Source organism: Elaeis guineensis, chromosome 5 (genome assembly GCF_000442705.2).
Source record: "Elaeis guineensis isolate ETL-2024a chromosome 5, EG11, whole genome shotgun sequence".
NCBI lineage: Eukaryota > Viridiplantae > Streptophyta > Magnoliopsida > Arecales > Arecaceae > Elaeis > Elaeis guineensis.
Window position 1 is genome coordinate 82838374 of NC_025997.2, and position 10117 is coordinate 82848490.

The following is a 10117-nucleotide window of genomic DNA, read 5'->3' on the forward strand; positions in this document are numbered from 1 at the left end:
ATTTGTATCGAGTACCATGTGAAATTTTTGCAAAATATGAAAGCTTCAAATATATATCTATACAAAAGAGCTGAATATGAAACAGAAGAAGATGGTTAGAGCGGATTAAGGATCATGCTTTGACCATTCATTACCATTCTGAAAAAACGAATGTGATGCAGTGATATAGCAACTTTAATCACTTCACATAGCACATTCTTCAGGATCTAGAAAGACCCGGATATTGAGGTATGGCTGTACAATTCCAAAGCTTTGCTCACTACTCTTAGTGTACAACCTATCTTGATTGATAGAATTAAAATATCCCAAATGATGATTTGGAGTTACAAAGGAAGGTAGAGAAGGAGGTGGAGGTGGTTATCAGGCTGGATGAGATTGAAGGCATGATTCTGATGACTATTTTCACTAAAATCTAAGGAAAAATTTGAAAAAAAAATCGTAAAATAAATGGTGATTTCTAGAGGAATTGATAATGATTCAAAGGAGGGGAAGAGGCTTTCTTATAGAGGGGGTTTTATGAAATATAGCCAAATCCATCGCCTCGATCTCATGGGATGGGAAGAGAAAAAGACTCTGATCGAGAGTCTTCTTTCTCCCTTCCACTCACGTGTTTTAGTATGTGCTCTGTGTTCTGTTAGGCCTTGATTACTTCGGGCCTTGCCGAGGAGCCCAAAAGGTTGGGCTATTACATTTTAAATCTCATGAGGCTTGAAACCTAACCTTTTGCATGTGCTGTGTCAACCTAAACTCAACTCGATTAAGAAATTGCATAACCCAAACTTGAACCTTACTAAACCAAATGATGAATTTTCAACACCAATTTAAGGTTAGCTGGATCTAATTAGAGGTCTTGCTTTAAAGAAACCTCAAGCTGGACGAGGTAGAGAGTTTTTTTTTTTTTTTGGTAATAGAATGTTGAGAGTTTAATTGTGCAAATAGGGTCATTTTTTGAATCCATGCGTTTGCCCGACCCGTCTCAAATTACAAGGTGCTTAGTGACCGGGTCTTTTTTTTTTTTTTGGTAAAAGTGACCGGGTCATTTAACTCGTAGTTCTAAACTAGGTTACGTGGTCAAACCGTGTCCAACCGCTGTTGAACCGGTACTCGCCACCGGAGCATCAAAGCGGTTCGCTCCGTCCGGTCCACCGGTTGCGAACAATTTGACGCCACCAAGACCAAGGTAACCCTATTTGTCCTCCGGTTTCTCTCTCCCACGCTTCTTGGTCTGCAAAGCTGCCCCACATTCTCTCTCTTTCCTCAAGAAGTAATCCATATCTCGGGCGGGAGCCGAGCGTGGATGAAGAGCTCCTTCTCCGCCCTCGAATCCATGCCTAAGAGCCTAAGAAAGATCTTCGCCTCCGTCGCGTCCAAGTCTCCAAGAACTCCAGCTCCGGAGCTCCGCTCCCGGAGCTCGCCACTCTTAAGAAGCTCGCGGTCCCTCCCCGCTGCGTCCCCTCGCGTTCTCCTACCACCACCGGAGCTGCGGCAAAGCCCGCGAAGCTTCTCCTACGGTCTCGTCGCAGGTGCTGGCCCGGCTCAAGGAAGCTGCTTCGAAGAACTCCAAAGCATCCCTTCCATCTGGTACCGCAACCTTCATTTCCTTCTCTCTTGTTTTTTTTTTTTTTTTGTTGTTTATTAGCCTCTTTTTGAGTTTTGGATGCTTGAGCTGGGTCTTGGTTGTTCTCCAGCAGAAGACTCTGCGGTAGAGATTTCGAGGGCGATATCATCCATATTACATGGTATGTTAAAGTCATTAGCTGATAATTCGTTGTCTTATTTCCAATGACTTTTGGATGATGTTTTAATGCATTTTAACTGCCTATACTGAACCTAAATGTTTACAAGATGGGCTTTTGGACGTGTATCAAGCATTTTGAAGTTATTTTCACCTGCCATAATTCATGCTATGAAAAATGAATTTACACATATGATTGTGGACATTAGATGGCAGAAGTGAGCTATATAAGTTGCTGTAGACACTCTCTTGGCTGTGAAGATGAAGGAGGATGATGCTTTCCATTGATACGCAAATAGTAGAAAGTATCTGTAGTAGGAATGCTTTGTCAGTTTAATCTGGAGGTTAGTGAAGGATTTACAATCTATGAGTTAAAAGGCAAACCTTAATCTAACCCTCAGATGTCTTACCATATTGATAGAGAGGGCTTCAAAGACCAGGAACTCGGTAAATCTATGAATTTATTTATTCAAATGGCGCTTCAAGCTCAGTTCCTAAAAGTACAAGCTGCATAATGATGGTGTGAAAGCATGTTGCCGATCACTCATTATACAAGGCACTTGTGTGCTTTAAGTCGATCTTGATCTGAAAACCAGAAGGCCAAATTGACTGAAAGGAGAGAAAGCGTATCTGTACTAGTAAAGCATGTTACAACCCCACACTGGCAATCTCAACAGATTTTTCTGTTGTAGCGTTCTTAGTATGGTAGGTGAAGCAACAGTTATGTCGAATCAAAGTTGGAATCAAAATGTGCCCTTTCACCGATTTCTATTTGCTTTCGGTTCATTTTATAACACGGCATTCTCTTTTCCTTTGCCTTCCAAGTTTGTTTTGTGATCCATTTGAAAGATTATGTTCCCAAGTAATAAATAAATTCACTTTAAATTCAAATCAAAAGAATCAAAGATTTAGTGGAGAGACAATGCATGGCATAAAAGCGACATTATAATTGTCAAAGCTAGCTTTTACCTCTGCTATTCATGTAGCTTATCACCTAGATGATTGCCTAGGCAACTTACATTAGAATAAAACCAATCAAGCTTTGATTGAAATGCTTCATTCTCAATTGCTAGAATTGCAAGTGGGTGTAGAGCATTTGGTTTTGGGTGCAGGAAGCGGATACTTTATAAACACTTTAACAAAAAGTGCTTAGAAAATGGGTCAAGTTTGAGATTTTGAGAAGATTCATAAGCGGGTACATTATTTTTGGCAGAAGACTCCGGCTACTATGCTTCAAATTTACTATTATTAGCAAGTGAACATTTTGACATGCTTAAGCTATATACGATACGGTTCACAATCTCGGTATCGGACCTTGTACCTTATCATCTTAGTACAATGTTAGGACACCCGTTATAGGATCAATTTGGCATATTGATACTTGGTACACCTTCCATACTGTGTACTGGTTGGTATTGATTCAATAGATATGCCTAGTGCCGACACAATGCACCTATGGTCCTATATAGTGAAAATAATATGCGACTACTTATTAGCAATAAAAAAAAAAGTAAGATGCATTCTAATTTGTAATGTCAATAGCTAGTTTTTACAACTATGTTAATTCTATCAAGGTATATAATGTTGTTAGTAGAATAGAAACATAATGACATTTTAATGTGTCTTAGCTCAAATGGCAGAGATTGCCGAGGTTCCCTTGTTCCAACTTGCTCAAGATTGGAACTTGGTCTAGGGATTTCAATGAAATATCTTTCAGAATAATTTATTTAGCACTTTAATTCTTAGTATATATTTTCTTTTTCAATACAATTTGACCTTTTTTGGGTGCAATCTGTAACAAAAAAATCTAGGACAAGTGTATAAAAAGAATTGATACAAACAACTAACTTTCATCTACCTGTGAAATAGTCTCAAGGAACTAACACATAGAAAAGGTGAGAAAAAGTCCTAAATATATTGTAAAAGGAACTTGATATAAAGTCGTCCTCCATGGCTCTTCATTTCAGTGGCTCCCACTTGCCTCCACCTGGCTCTGCCCTTGATCATAGTTAAAAATTTCAAATCATGCTAATTTGGTTCTTCTCTTTGATGTGATATGATGGAAAAAACCCAAAGAAAAGACATTTTGAAAAAGAAGAAGAAGAAGGCTATGTATTAATGTAGCTATTACAAAGCCAAATGCAATGAATTGTGTTGGCCTGCTTAGTTGCTTCTAGACATTGTCCTCTTCTCTTTAACTTGAGAAACTAAAGGGGGAAAAGCAGTCATCAATTTACGAACATGGAAGAAAACCAAAAAATCAAGGGGTGAAAATTCTGCATAACTGGTTGCTGGCTGGATGTTTGTGACAAAAGAAAGCTTTCTTTTCTCTTATTTAGATGTCCTATGAACTAGAAAACTAGAATTCACTTCTTCCAACTCTTCTCCCCTTTTTTAGGAAAAGGTTTTGGTGAGTTTCTTCTTTAAGACCCGCTGTTATCTTCCAAAGGAGCTTCAAGGTGTTGTGGATGGATGGAGGTTTTTGATATGGGAGGAATTGGTCACTGTTGTAGATGGATGGCTAAGATTAAGTGATATAACCTCAAATAAGACCTTCATTGTAGCTGTAAGAATTCTTCCAACAGAATAGTTAATTTTAGGAGATTATTGGCCGTGTAATTAGGGAGTGGGCTTGGGATTCTCACTGGACATGTCCAAGTGGGAGGGGAAGTCTTTGACTCTTCACAATTTTCAGATATTTCAACCAGCTGGGGTTTCTGAAGTCTGAACCGAGATGGAATCTTTGAAATTTTTGAAAATCTCAGGAGTGCAATTTCCCTAAATTGCCTCCACCTGGCTCTGCCCTTGCCTTACTCCCTTCGAGCATTCATAATCATAATTCATGGATCGAGGGAAAGCTAAATGAGTGCCAATTTTAATAACCAAACAATTCTGTGATCAGTTAAGTTCAGAAGCTGATGAATTTAGCATAACATTTGCTTATGTTGTCCTTAAAGTAGAGGGAATCGAGGTATGAGTTGGCCAAGAGTATTTGACCCATGACTTAAGATGGCTGGATTATTCCATCCTTGTAAGCTGGTCAAGTCCTGTCCAAGCCGGTAGGTACAGTGCACCAATCTAGTAAGTTGCCTATTCGACTTGCTTCCTTATGTTCATCAAGTTAGAGGCCCAGTGCTAGGTTTTCCAACCTTACTGGATGCATCTGTAATTAGAAGAACTGCACTGTGAGAAACTTCTGAATGTTGAAATACCTTGAATGAGCAATAACTTCTGTGTGAGCTAGTACTGCTAGCCTATCCAATCTAAACATCACCTTGAAGGTAGTCTACGCAGCCTTCATGGAAGGAAACAGATTGTGGGTCCAACGTAAGAATAACATATTTAAGAAAGGTTATGACATATTGATCAATTGAATGCAATTTTTACATAGCTGTCATAATTCATGTAATGAATATCACCATTCTTAGAAGCAAGGTTTGCCATACCATATTGAACGAATGGTACAAGGTGTACTGTACTGTGCCGGTTTACTGATAATACGGTATTGGGGGTGTATTAACACTCAATATTCTGAACTGGCCCGGCATCAACACAGTAGCAGGTTGGCGCCGGTATGGGGCTGATACTGAGACAGTGAACCTTGGCTAGAAGGATAGACTGTCTATTGGGCCCCAATGTCCATCCCATTTAGTGCAGCATCATTGATGCACCTCAAATTGCTTGGTTACTCTCATCCTATCTAACATCTATTCAAATGGTTGCAATAAATGAACCAAAAGAGGTTATCTGAAGTATCAAAGTGGTAAAAAAAGAAAAGATGAAACAAGGGTGTAAATGAAGAATGCAATAATCAGAAGCAACAGAAGATTGAAATGAAGATTAAGAAATATATGTGAAAGAAACTAGGGATTTGAAATAAGAAAATAATGTGAAATGGACTTGAAAAAGCTTAAACAAACACATGAAAAAGAAGAAGTGATGGCTGATTAGAAACAAAGTGGAAATAAGTCATCTGGTAATCACCCAGTGCATAACCAATAGGAGCTGGAAAATGGAGTAGGGAGGGGGAGGCTTGGTCTAGAGGATGGTAAGGGATTTGAATTCATGTGGATAAATTGAAGTGCAGTAAGACAAACAGGAGGGGTTTGTGCATGGTCTGATGATGAGGCTTAGCAAATTCCCTAAAAAGACTGGAAAAAGTGAAAAAGGTGAATTGGTGAAGGTGTGGGAGGAAAAGCTAACTAATGTCAACCTCGAAGTGCATTGAAGGCCAAGAAAATGTATTGGTAGTTGCAGCATCTCTCTTCTAAGTTCATCCTTCTGGATCACCTTTTCATCTAGAATGCTTGGTCAATTGCCAAAGCTCTTTCCCGATATGGACCAGAAAATGTTACAGCCTTACTGTTGCCTTAAAAGTTATTCATCAAGCATATCATGGGCCACCGTACGACCATCCAGAAGCATATCACCCCTTTTATTTCATATGCATTCATATAATGCTGAATCACGACCACTGAATCAAAATAGTCAAGTCACTTCTTGTAAGGTTGATGATACCAGAAAGATTTCTTTTGGTTAAGTAACAAATCTAGTTTAACACATTTCTTAGATATAAGATGATATTCTTTCCACTGTTTACTGAATTTGACTTTTCTACATATACCTATGATGGTCATTAGTGGTAAATGGTGAAATCTACCTTCAGAATTCCAAATCAAAGTTTAGTACTCTTCAATATAAATTTCATCTGTCTAATATTGGGAGCACAGGCTTTCACTTGAATATCTTTGTCATCATATCCTCCTTGTTTCAGGTAACAATGATGCAGCAGGCCAATCTTCAGCAGAGCCATGCTAAAGAAAATTTTAGATTTACCATGGTTCTCAAACATGTCTCATGCTGGCACAGCACAGTGGAGGAAGGATGTATCAAGAGAAGGAAGCAGAAATATAAATTCAAGAATACAGAGTCTTATCATTTTACCAAACTGATGAGAATGTGTGCAAGCAAACTGGGTACTGAGTCCACTCTTGAATTCTTGGTAAATTGGGGAGAGAAACGGTATCAAGGAATACAATGCCTTGATAAAACTTTGCATAGGCAGGGCAAGATATAGTGCTGAAGAAGATTCATTGGTCCAAATTCATAGGGCCTATCAACTCTTTTTGTCCATGAGAGAAAGGGGTTTTCAATTGATGAAGAAAGTTATGCTCCATTTCTTATGTATTTGATTGATATGAAAATGACACAAGAATTCGAACATTTCAGTAAATTCTTTAAAGATGAGAATCCAGGATCCTGCTTTAGAATAGGATACTTTGAGATGTTGCTTTGGATTAGAGTTGGTGATGAAGATAAAATTTGGGAGCTATGCAGTTCTCTTGGAATTGGTCGCAATGAAGAAAACTACAGCCTAGCAGGTACTGTAATTTGGCATTGTTGAGCAGTTTTTGCTTTATTTTTTTCCATTTTGCTTTCACTTAATCACTGTTCGCATTCTCTTTTCATTTTTCTGATGGGGCTTAAAATAGATATCTTGTCAAACATTTCTTTTTTTGCTCTCATTTTTGCTTTTTTAACTTGATATTTTGCTAAAATGCAAGCATCAGATTTTCTTTTTGATTATCATGTTTTGTCTGTCTTTTATTTTTTTACCTAATAACCTGAACCTTTATGCTGTATCCCTTGCATATGGATTCACTATATGGATCAGCTAACAACTTATCTTTGATTTCATTTCATTCTAATTTCTATCTGAGCTTTTTTCACTGGATGAGACTGCTTTAAGACTTTATCTTAGCCTTTTTACCCAATTTGAAATCATCAACTCACCTGTTTTCAGTTTGTTTAGTGTATCCACTTCTTGTGCCATTACAGCTACATGATTCAAGTTACAACTGTAGATGGTAAATGTCTGCTGACTTGAGACTTTCTTTACAGAATATTAATATAAAATAGTAAAATAGATGGTTTATTTAAGAAAGGTTGCAAGCATGAAGAGGTAGGTTTTTGCGCCCTTGCTATAATTACAAATCTGAACAGTTTGCAGACATCAAATTTAGGTGGTTGGGGTGAAGTATTGGTGCTTTGCTAGTCTCTTGAAGAAGATTCTTATGTGAGATAGTGATAAGGGAACAGATGATCTATTGGTTTCTACAGTCTCTTAATTAGTTGCCATGGAACTGTGAGTAACTAACATAAAAAATGATATGTTGGTTTTATGGAGCCAGTGAGTTCCATATATATTACTCGCATTCACTTTTCGCATATTGCTTCACAATTCACATAAATGTTTATAGCCTGGCTTATGTCTAGCGTACATCCTGTTATTAAGTCTTCTCCTAAATTTTTAATGATGAAGCCGACTGGCACTTAATTGATTGAGCTTGTTTTTTCATATGTAACAATGGCCAGGGTGAAACAATGGAAACTCCCACTTTTGGGTATCTAAAAAAGTAGTATTAGGAGACTTGGGAGTTGGGAGGGTGCAGTAGAGTAATCATATGTGCATTGTGCATGAAACAATTAATTACAAACATCTGCAGAATTTACAAGTATGACTTGTATATGAGGCATGGCATAGGAAAATACTGAATGTTTTCATTCATCAATTTCATCTCCAGTGACTTTGTAATTAATCTTAACTAGTTTGGAGCATAATGTGGTGTAATAAGTGGAAGATATGGCATCTGTATCTGTATTCCTGATCATTTTTCGTCCTTATAGCTTGTTATATGTAAGTGTAGTATGTATTTACAAAAGTATACATTGTTCCCCGTAGCTATTCCTTTTGGATAAGCACTTAAAATTTATTACTAATCTTGTAAACTACTATATATAATTTATGTTATTAGTCTTATTGGATAAGTCACATGCTACTTGTTTGACAGAGAGCTACTTGTTGCATTTTGTGAAAGTGATCGGAAAGAGGAGCTCCTGAAGCTGTTAGAAGTGTTTAGATATCAGCAAAATTTCATCTTTTAATCATGTGGCTACTATATTTAAGTCCTTAGGGAGGACACAGTTGCAGAAGTTCGCAGAAAAGTTCATTTTGGAACTGAAGAAACAGGTATACAATTGTGTGTTTCTATATACACAAGCACTCTCTTTTTAATGTTGTTGCACAACTCTGTTCGGTAGTCATAGTTGAATTTTGAAAGAAGATTGGGTGTATTTTGTGAAGGAAAAGAAAGCCTGTTTCTTAGGGAGAACGCAGTGGATAGTCGGGGCATCTAAAAATTTCTATAACAACTTGATAAAGATTAGATCTTTATCTGATATGCAGCAGAATTTGAATCAAATCCTAAATTTGAATTCAAAACTTTGCATAGGTCTGAATCCACAAGCCCTCTACTTCGCGCGTACGTCAAACTTCACAGAAAAAGTGGGATAAGCCTCGGATTGAAGCATCTTCGCAAGGCAACAAAGGAGGGGAGAGAGGTTCTGTTGTGGCGCTCACACCAGCAAGAGGGCATGCCCAAGAGGCCTTCACGTCGTGGAAGGTGGGATGCCCAAAGGGATCACGCCAAGGAGAAAAACTCTTTCTTCTCTCTCATGCCCTCCTCTCTCCCTTCTCACCTTAGCACACAATCTATTGTTATTTCATGATAGTTAGAGGTCCTCTCTATTTATAGATATTTTTCATGATCCATAAGACTAGGATTCTTAATTCAAACAGACTTTGAATTCTATCTTTCAAAAGAGTCCTAAGGTAGAAAGGATTGATGCCTAACTAGGCCCCACATTCACTCATGCCTACACCCAAGTGTGGGGTGGCAACAACTAGCACCCCACACCTCTTGGTCAGCCATGAGGAGAGAAAATCCCAGTAAAAGTGGACTTTAAGGATCTAATCCAAATATGGATCAATTCGAATCCAATTTGAACTTGATTCGAACCAATTTCGATAGAGTCAATCTCAAACTATTTAAGATTTAGGATCAAGTTTAATTTAGATTTATGAACCCAATTAAGTCTAATTAAATCAGATCTAATCTGAAATTAATTAGCATTTAAATTCAATCTTTCATTGACTTCTTGGATCAAAGATCAAATCTTGTTCATCCCAGAATTGAATCTGAACCTCATGTCTAGTGCCAGTAGACATAGTCAACTGTTTAATCCCGTATGACCCATAACTTAATTCTCAATCAAGTTAATCTATTCGTTTAATCAAATCACGTACTTCCAAATTGAACATATAGACTTAGGTCAATTCTTCCTACGTTGCTTGACTTTGTACGTAATTTCATAGGTTCGAATACTAAGCCGGTAGTACAGGAATCATTTTCTGTACTAATCGAAGTTACTATCTAGCAATGATTTCCGACGTTCGATAGGCGAATTAATCGCAAGGCATATTCAAGAACCTATGCATATGGTTACCACATAATTCATCCTTTAACTCTGAATGCTCTAGGA

The 10117-nt window shown here is 37.8% G+C and overlaps 1 long non-coding RNA gene across 1 annotated transcript; it reads left to right on the top strand.

Annotated features, from left to right (window-relative positions):
• The first annotated feature begins 1310 nt into the window (after nt 1-1310).
• Nucleotides 1311-8754, top strand: LOC140857826 (uncharacterized). The gene is made up of 4 exons (XR_012141234.1): nt 1311-1581; nt 1692-1739; nt 6510-7116; nt 8587-8754. It is a non-coding gene; the product is annotated as an uncharacterized lncRNA (long non-coding RNA).
• The last annotated feature ends 1363 nt before the right edge of the window (nt 8755-10117 follow it).